Here is a 12,472-nt window from a genome sequence, read left to right as displayed (position 1 = left end):
GAAAATAACTACTATAATACTGCTCCTATGTACAAGAATATAACTACTATAATACTGCCCCTATGTACAAGAATATAACTACTATAATACTGCCTCCTATGTATAAGAATATAACTACTATAATACTGCCCCTATGTACAAGAATATAACTACTATAATACTGCTCCTATGTACAAGAATATAACTACTATAATACTGCTCCCTATATACAAGAATATAACTACTATAATACTGCCCCCTATGTACAAGAATATAACTACTATAATACTGCCCCTTATGTACAAGAATATAACTACTATAATACTGCTCCTATGTACAAGAATATAACTACTATAATACTGCCCTCTATGTACAAGAACATAACTACTATAATACTGCCCCCTATGTACAAGAATATAACTACGATAATACTGCTCCTATATACAAGAATATAACTACTATAATACTGCCCCTATATACAAGAATATAACTACTATAATACTGCCCCCTATGTACAAGAATATAACTACTATAATACTGCTCCTATGTACAAGAATATAACTACTATAATACTGCCCCTATGTACAAGAATATAACTACTATAATACTACCCCCTATGTACAAGAATATAACTACTATAATACTGCCCCAATGTACAAGAATATAACTACTATAATACTGCTCCAAATATACAAGAATATAACTACTATAATACTGCCCCCTATGTACAAGAATATAACTACTATAATACTGCCCCTATGTACAAGAACATAACTACTATAATACTGCTCCTATGTATAAGAATATAACTACTATAATACTGCCCCCTATGTACAAGAATATAACTACTATAATACTGCCCCTATGTACAGGAATATAACTACTATAATACTGCCCCCTATGTACAAGAATATAACTACTATAATACTGCCTCCTATGTACAAGAATATAACTACTATAATACTGTCCCCTATGTACAAGAATATAACTACTATAATACTGCTCCTATGTACAAGACTATAACTACTATAATACTGCTCTCCATGTACAAGAATTTAACTACTATAATACTGCTCCCTATGTACAAGAATATAACTACTATAATACTGCCCCTATGTACAAGAATATAACTACTATAATACTTGCCCTATGTACAAGAATATAACTACTATAATACTGCCTCCTATGTACAAGTATATAACTACTATAATACTGCCCCCTATATACAAGAATATAACTACTATAATACTGCCCCTATGTACAAGAATATAACTACTATAATACTGCCCCTATGTACAAGAATATAACTACTATAATACTGCCGCTATGTACAAGAATATAACTACTATAATACTGCCCCCTATGTACAAGAATATAACTACTATAATACTGCCCCCTATGTACAGGAATATAACTACTATAATACTGTCCCTATGTACAAGAATATAACTACTATAATACTGCCTCCTATGCACAAGAATATAACTACTATAATACTGCCCCCTATGTGCAAGAATATAACTACTATAATACTGCCCCCTTTGTACAAGAATATAATTACTATAATACTGCTCCTATGTACAAGAATATAACTACTATAATACTGCCTCCTATTCACAAGAATATAACTACTATAATACTGCCCCCTATGTGCAAGAATATAACTACTATAATACTGCCACTATGTACAAGAATATAACTACTATAATACTGCTCTCATGTACAAGAATATAACTACTATAATACTGCTCTTATGTACAAGAATATAACTACTATAATACTGCTCCCTATATACAAGAATATAACTACTATAATACTGCCCCCTATGTACAAGAATATAACTACTATAATACTGCTCCTATGTACAAGAATATAACTACTATAATACTGCTCTCTATGTACAAGAATATAACTACTATAATACTGCCCCTATGTACAAGAATATAACTACTATAATACTGCCTCCTATGTACAAGAATATAACTACTATAATACTGCTCCCTATATACAAGAATATAACTACTATAATACTGCCCCCTATGTACAAGAATATAACTACTATAATACTGCTCCTATGTACAAGAATATAACTACTATAATACTGCTCTCCATGTACAAGAATTTAACTACTATAATACTGCTCCCTATGTACAAGAATATAACTACTATAATACTGCCCCTATGTACAAGAATATAACTACTATAATACTGCCCCTATGTACAAGAATATAACTACTATAATACTGCTCCTATGTACAAGAATATAACTACTATAATACTGCCCCCTATGTACAAGAATATAACTACTATAATACTGCCCCTATGTACAAGAATATAACTACTATAATACTGCCCCTATGTACAAGAATATAACTACTATAATACTGCCGCTATGTACAAGAATATAACTACTATAATACTGCCCCCTATGTACAAGAATATAACTACTATAATACTGCCCCCTATGTACAGGAATATAACTACTATAATACTGTCCCTATGTACAAGAATATAACTACTATAATACTGCCTCCTATGCGCAAGAATATAACTACTATAATACTGCCCCCTATGTGCAAGAATATAACTACTATAATACTGCCCCCTATGTGCAAGAATATAACTACTATAATACTGCCACTATGTACAAGAATATAACTACTATAATACTGCTCCCTATATACAAGAATATAACTACTATAATACTGCCCCTATGTACAAGAATATAACTACTATAATACTGCTCCAAATATACAAGAATATAACTACTATAATACTGCCCACTATGTACAAGAAAATAACTACTATAATACTGCTCCTATGTACAAGAATATAACTACTATAATACTGCCCCTATGTACAAGAATATAACTACTATAATACTGCCTCCTATGTATAAGAATATAACTACTATAATACTGCCCCTATGTACAAGAATATAACTACTATAATACTGCTCCTATGTACAAGAATATAACTACTATAATACTGCTCCCTATATACAAGAATATAACTACTATAATACTGCCCCCTATGTACAAGAATATAACTACTATAATACTGCCCCTTATGTACAAGAATATAACTACTATAATACTGCTCCTATGTACAAGAATATAACTACTATAATACTGCCCTCTATGTACAAGAACATAACTACTATAATACTGCCCCCTATGTACAAGAATATAACTACGATAATACTGCTCCTATATACAAGAATATAACTACTATAATACTGCCCCTATATACAAGAATATAACTACTATAATACTGCCCCCTATGTACAAGAATATAACTACTATAATACTGCTCCTATGTACAAGAATATAACTACTATAATACTGCCCCTATGTACAAGAATATAACTACTATAATACTGCCTCCTATGTGTAAGAATATAACTACTATAATACTGCCCCTATGTACAAGAATATAACTACTATAATACTGCTCCTATGTACAAGAATATAACTACTATAATACTGCTCCCTATATACAAGAATATAACTACTATAATACTGCCCCTATGTACAAGAATATAACTACTATAATACTGCCCCCTATGTACAAGAATATAACTACTATAATACTGCCCCCTATATACAAGAATATAACTACTATAATACTGCCCCTATGTACAAGAATATAACTACTATAATACTGCCCCTATGTACAAGAATATAACTACTATAATACTGCTGCTATGTATAAGAATATAACTACTATAATACTGCTGCTATGTACAAGAATATAACTACTATAATACTGCCCCTATGTACAAGAATATAACTACTATAATACTGCCCCCTATGTACAAGAATATAACTACTATAATACTGCTCCTATGTACAAGAATATAACTACTATAATACTGCCCCTATGTACAAGAATATAACTACTATAATACTGCCCCCTATGTACAAGAATATAACTACTATAATACTGCTCCCTATGTACAAGAATATAACTACTATAATACTGCTCTCTATGTACAAGTATATAACTACTATAATACTGCCCCCTATGTACAAGAATATAATTACTATAATACTGCTCCTATGTACAAGAATATAACTACTATAATACTGCTTCCTATATACAAGAATATAACTACTATAATACTGCCCCCTATGTACAAGAATATAACTACTATAATACTGCTCCTATGTACAAGATTATAACTACTATAATACTGCTCTCTATGTACAAGAATATAACTACTATAATACTGCTCCCTATGTACAAGAATATAACTACTATAATACTGCCCCTATGTACAAGAATATAACTACTATAATACTGCCCCTATGTACAAGAATATAACTACTATAATACTGCTCCTATGTACAAGAATATAACTACTATAATACTGCCCCCTATGTACAAGAATATAACTACTATAATACTGCCCCTATGTACAGGAATATAACTACTATAATACTGCCCCCTATGTACAAGAATATAACTACTATAATACTGCCTCCTATGTACAAGAATATAACTACTATAATTCTGCCCCCTATATACAAGAATATAACTACTATAATACTGCCCCTATGTACAAGAATATAACTACTATAATACTGCCCCTATGTACAAGAATATAACTACTATAATACTGCACCTATGTACAAGAATATAACTACTATAATACTGCCCTCTATATACAAGAATATAACTACTATAATACTGCCCCTATGTACAAGAATATAACTACTATAATACTGCCCCTATATACAAGAATATAACTACTATAATACTGCCGCTATGTACAAGAATATAACTACTATAATACTGCCCCTATGTACAAGAATATAACTACTATAATACTGCCCCCTATGTACAAGAATATAACTACTATAATACTGCCCCCTATGTACAAGAATATAACTACTATAATACTGCCCCCTATGTACAAGAATATAACTACTATAATACTGCTCCTATGTACAAGAATATAACTACTATAATACTGCCCCTATGTACAAGAATATAACTACTATAATACTACCCCCTATGTACAAGAATATAACTACTATAATACTGCCCCAATGTACAAGAATATAACTACTATAATACTGCTCCAAATATACAAGAATATAACTACTATAATACTGCCCCCTATGTACAAGAATATAACTACTATAATACTGCCCCTATGTACAAGAACATAACTACTATAATACTGCTCCTATGTACAAGAATATAACTACTATAATACTGCCCCCTATGTACAAGAATATAACTACGATAATACTGCTCCTATATACAAGAATATAACTACTATAATACTGCCCCTATATACAAGAATATAACTACTATAATACTGCCCCCTATGTACAAGAATATAACTACTATAATACTGCTCCTATGTATAAGAATATAACTACTATAATACTGCCCCTATGTACAAGAATATAACTACTATAATACTACCCCCTATGTACAAGAATATAACTACTATAATACTGCTCCTATGTACAAGAATATAACTACTATAATACTGCTCTCTATGTACAAGAACATAACTACTATAATACTGCCCCCTATGTACAAGAATATAACTACTATAATACTGCCCCTATGTACAAGAACATAACTACTATAATACTGCTCTTATGTACAAGAATATAACTACTATAATACTGCCCCCTATGTACAAGAATATAACTACTATAATACTGCCCCTATGTACAGGAATATAACTACTATAATACTGCCCCCTATGTACAAGAATATAACTACTATAATACTGCCTCCTATGTACAAGAATATAACTACTATAATACTGCTCCAAATATACAAGAATATAACTACTATAATACTGCCCCCTATGTACAAGAATATAACTACTATAATACTGCTCCTATGTACAAGAATATAACTACTATAATACTGCCCCTATGTACAAGAATATAACTACTATAATACTGCCTCCTATGTACAAGAATATAACTACTATAATACTGCCCCTATGTACAAGAATATCACTACTATAATACTGCTCCTATGTACAAGAATATAACTACTATAATACTGCTCCCTATATACAAGAATATAACTACTATAATACTGCCCCTATGTACAAGAATATAACTACTATAATACTGCCCACTATGTACAAGAATATAACTACTATAATACTGATCCCTATGTACAAGAATATAACTACTATAATACTGCCTCCTATGTATAAGAATATCACTACTATAATACTGCTCCTATGTACAAGAATATAACTACTATAATACTGCCTCCTATGCACAAGAATATAACTACTATAATACTGCCCCCTATGTACAGGAATATAACTACTATAATACTGCCTCCTATGCGCAAGAATATAACTACTATAATACTGCCCCCTATGTGCAAGAATATAACTACTATAATACTGCCCCCTATGTGCAAGAATATAACTACTATAATACTGCCCCCTATGTGCAAGAATATAACTACTATAATACTGCCACTATGTACAAGAATATAACTACTATAATACTGCTCCCTATATACAAGAATATAACTACTATAATACTGCCCCTATGTACAAGAATATAACTACTATAATACTGCTCCAAATATACAAGAATATAACTACTATAATACTGCCCACTATGTACAAGAATATAACTACTATAATACTGCTCCTATGTACAAGAATATAACTACTATAATACTGCCCCTATGTACAAGAATATAACTACTATAATACTGCCTCCTATGTATAAGAATATAACTACTATAATACTGCCCCTATGTACAAGAATATAACTACTATAATACTGCTCCTATGTACAAGAATATAACTACTATAATACTGCTCCCTATATACAAGAATATAACTACTATAATACTGCTCTCTATGTACAAGAATATAACAACTATAATACTGCCCCCTTTGTACAAGAATATAATTACTATAATACTGCTCCTATGTACAAGAATATAACTACTATAATACTGCCCCTATGTACAAGAATATAACTACTATAATACTACCCCCTATGTACAAGAATATAACTACTATAATACTGCCCCAATGTACAAGAATATAACTACTATAATACTGCTCCAAATATACAAGAATATAACTACTATAATACTGCCCCCTATGTACAAGAATATAACTACTGTAATACTGCCCCTATGTACAAGAACATAACTACTATAATACTGCTCCTATGTACAAGAATATAACTACTATAATACTGCCCCCTATGTACAAGAATATAACTACGATAATACTGCTCCTATATACAAGAATATAACTACTATAATACTGCCCCTATATACAAGAATATAACTACTATAATACTGCCCCCTATGTACAAGAATATAACTACTATAATACTGCTCCTATGTACAAGAATATAACTACTATAATACTGCCCCTATGTACAAGAATATAACTACTATAATACTACCCCCTATGTACAAGAATATAACTACTATAATACTGCTCCTATGTACAAGAATATAACTACTATAATACTGCTCTCTATGTACAAGAACATAACTACTATAATACTGCCCCCTATGTACAAGAATATAACTACTATAATACTGCCTCTATGTAAAAGAACATAACTACTATAATACTGCTCTTATGTACAAGAATATAACTACTATAATACTGCCCCCTATGTACAAGAATATAACTACTATAATACTGCCCCTATGTACAGGAATATAACTACTATAATACTGCCCCCTATGTACAAGAATATAACTACTATAATACTGCCTCCTATGTACAAGAATATAACTACTATAATACTGCTCCAAATATACAAGAATATAACTACTATAATACTGCCCCCTATGTACAAGAATATAACTACTATAATACTGCTCCTATGTACAAGAATATAACTACTATAATACTGCCCCTATGTACAAGAATATAACTACTATAATACTGCCTCCTATGTATAAGAATATAACTACTATAATACTGCCCCTATGTACAAGAATATCACTACTATAATACTGCTCCTATGTACAAGAATATAACTACTATAATACTGCTCCCTATATACAAGAATATAACTACTATAATACTGCCCCTATGTACAAGAATATAACTACTATAATACTGCCCACTATGTACAAGAATATAACTACTATAATACTGATCCCTATGTACAAGAATATAACTACTATAATACTGCCTCCTATGTATAAGAATATCACTACTATAATACTGCTCCTATGTACAAGAATATAACTACTATAATACTGCCTCCTATGCACAAGAATATAACTACTATAATACTGCCCCCTATGTACAGGAATATAACTACTATAATACTGCCTCCTATGCGCAAGAATATAACTACTATAATACTGCCCCCTATGTGCAAGAATATAACTACTATAATACTGCCCCCTATGTGCAAGAATATAACTACTATAATACTGCCCCCTATGTGCAAGAATATAACTACTATAATACTGCCACTATGTACAAGAATATAACTACTATAATACTGCTCCCTATATACAAGAATATAACTACTATAATACTGCCCCTATGTACAAGAATATAACTACTATAATACTGCTCCAAATATACAAGAATATAACTACTATAATACTGCCCACTATGTACAAGAATATAACTACTATAATACTGCTCCTATGTACAAGAATATAACTACTATAATACTGCCCCTATGTACAAGAATATAACTACTATAATACTGCCTCCTATGTATAAGAATATAACTACTATAATACTGCCCCTATGTACAAGAATATAACTACTATAATACTGCTCCTATGTACAAGAATATAACTACTATAATACTGCTCCCTATATACAAGAATATAACTACTATAATACTGCTCTCTATGTACAAGAATATAACAACTATAATACTGCCCCCTTTGTACAAGAATATAATTACTATAATACTGCTCCTATGTACAAGAATATAACTACTATAATACTGCCTCCTATTCACAAGAATATAACTACTATAATACTGCCCCCTATGTGCAAGAATATAACTACTATAATACTGCCACTATGTACAAGAATATAACTACTATAATACTGCTCTCATGTACAAAAATATAACTACTATAATACTGCTCTTATGTACAAGAATATAACTACTATAATACTGCTCCCTATATACAAGAATATAACTACTATAATACTGCCCCCTATGTACAAGAATATAACTACTATAATACTGCTCCTATGTACAAGAATATAACTACTATAATACTGCTCTCTATGTACAAGAATATAACTACTATAATACTGCCCCTATGTACAAGAATATAACTACTATAATACTGCCTCCTATGTACAAGAATATAACTACTATAATACTGCTCCCTATATACAAGAATATAACTACTATAATACTGCCCCCTATGTACAAGAATATAACTACTATAATACTGCTCCTATGTACAAGAATATAACTACTATAATACTGCTCTCCATGTACAAGAATTTAACTACTATAATACTGCTCCCTATGTACAAGAATATAACTACTATAATACTGCCCCTATGTACAAGAATATAACTACTATAATACTGCCCCTATGTACAAGAATATAACTACTATAATACTGCTCCTATGTACAAGAATATAACTACTATAATACTGCCCCCTATGTACAAGAATATAACTACTATAATACTGCCCCTATGTACAAGAATATAACTACTATAATACTGCCCCTATGTACAAGAATATAACTACTATAATACTGCCGCTATGTACAAGAATATAACTACTATAATACTGCCCCCTATGTACAAGAATATAACTACTATAATACTGCCCCCTATGTACAGGAATATAACGACTATAATACTGTCCCTATGTAAAAGAATATAACTACTATAATACTGCCTCCTATGCGCAAGAATATAACTACTATAATACTGCCCCTTATGTGCAAGAATATAACTACTATAATACTGCCCCCTATGTGCAAGAATATAACTACTATAATACTGCCACTATGTACAAGAATATAACTACTATAATACTGCTCCCTATATACAAGAATATAACTACTATAATACTGCCCCTATGTACAAGAATATAACTACTATAATGCTGCTCCAAATATACAAGAATATAACTACTATAATACTGCCCACTATGTACAAGAATATAACTACTATAATATTGCTCCTATGTACAAGAATATAACTACTATAATACTGCCCCTATGTACAAGAATATAACTACTATAATACTGCCTCCTATGTATAAGAATATAACTACTATAATACTGCCCCTATGTACAAGAATATAACTACTATAATACTGCTCCTATGTACAAGAATATAACTACTATAATACTGCTCCCTATATACAAGAATATAACTACTATAATACTGCCCCCTATGTACAAGAATATAACTACTATAATACTGCCCCCTATGTACAAGAATATAACTACTATAATACTGCTCCTATGTACAAGAATATAACTACTATAATACTGCTCTCTATGTACAAGAACATAATTACTATAATACTGCCCCCTATGAACAAGAATATAACTACGATAATACTGCTCCTATATACAAGAATATAACTACTATAATACTGCCCCTATATACAAGAATATAACTACTATAATACTGCCCCCTATGTACAAGAATATAACTACTATAATACTGCTCCTATGTACAAGAATACAACTACTATAATACTGCCCCTATGTACAAGAATATAACTACTATAATACTACCCCCTATGTACAAGAATATAACTACTATAATACTGCCCCAATGTACAAGAATATAACTACTATAATACTGCTCCAAATATACAAGAATATAACTACTATAATACTGCCCCCTATGTACAAGAATATAACTACTATAATACTGCCCCTATGTACAAGAACATAACTACTATAATACTGCTCTTATGTACAAGAATATAACTACTATAATACTGCCCCCTATGTACAAGAATATAACTACTATAATACTGCCCCTATGTACAGGAATATAACTACTACAATACTGCCCCCTATGTACAAGAATATAACTACTATAATACTGCCTCCTATGTACAAGAATATAACTACTATAATACTGCTCCAAATATACAAGAATATAACTACTATAATACTGCCCCCTATGTACAAGAATATAACTACTATAATACTGCTCCTATGTACAAGAATATAACTACTATAATACTGCCCCTATGTACAAGAATATAACTACTATAATACTGCCTCCTATGTATAAGAATATAACTACTATAATACTGCCCCTATGTACAAGAATATAACTACTATAATACTGCTCCTATGTACAAGAATATAACTACTATAATACTGCTCCCTATATACAAGAATATAACTACTATAATACTGCCCCTATGTACAAGAATATAACTACTATAATACTGCCCCCTATGTACAAGAATATAACTACTATAATACTGATCCCTATGTACAAGAATATAACTACTATAATACTGCTCTCTATGTACAAGAATATAACTACTATAATACTGCCCCCTATGTACAAGAATATAATTACTATAATACTGCTCCTATGTACAAGAACATAACTACTATAATACTGCCTCCTATGCACAAGAATATAACTACTATAATACTGCCCCCTATGTGCAAGAATATAACTACTATAATACTGCCCCTTATGTACAAGAATATAACTACTATAATACTGCTCCTATGTACAAGAATATAACTACTATAATACTGCCCTCTATGTACAAGAACATAACTACTATAATACTGCCCCCTATGTACAAGAATATAACTACGATAATACTGCTCCTATATACAAGAATATAACTACTATAATACTGCCCCTATATACAAGAATATAACTACTATAATACTGCCCCCTATGTACAAGAATATAACTACTATAATACTGCTCCTATGTACAAGAATATAACTACTATAATACTGCCCCTATGTACAAGAATATAACTACTATAATACTACCCCCTATGTACAAGAATATAACTACTATAATACTGCCCCAATGTACAAGAATATAACTACTATAATACTGCTCCAAATATACAAGAATATAACTACTATAATACTGCCCCCTATGTACAAGAATATAACTACTATAATACTGCCCCTATGTACAAGAACATAACTACTATAATACTGCTCCTATGTATAAGAATATAACTACTATAATACTGCCCCCTATGTACAAGAATATAACTACTATAATACTGCCCCTATGTACAGGAATATAACTACTATAATACTGCCCCCTATGTACAAGAATATAACTACTATAATACTGCCTCCTATGTACAAGAATATAACTACTATAATACTGTCCCCTATGTACAAGAATATAACTACTATAATACTGCTCCTATGTACAAGACTATAACTACTATAATACTGCTCTCCATGTACAAGAATTTAACTACTATAATACTGCTCCCTATGTACAAGAATATAACTACTATAATACTGCCCCTATGTACAA

The sequence above is a fragment of the Phyllobates terribilis genome, unplaced genomic scaffold, assembly GCF_046119375.1.
Source record: "Phyllobates terribilis strain yellow unplaced genomic scaffold, ASM4611937v1 Scaffold_1__5_contigs__length_1240528914, whole genome shotgun sequence".
Taxonomy (NCBI): Eukaryota; Metazoa; Chordata; class Amphibia; order Anura; family Dendrobatidae; genus Phyllobates; species Phyllobates terribilis.
Note: the sequence above shows the minus strand (reverse complement) of the source record.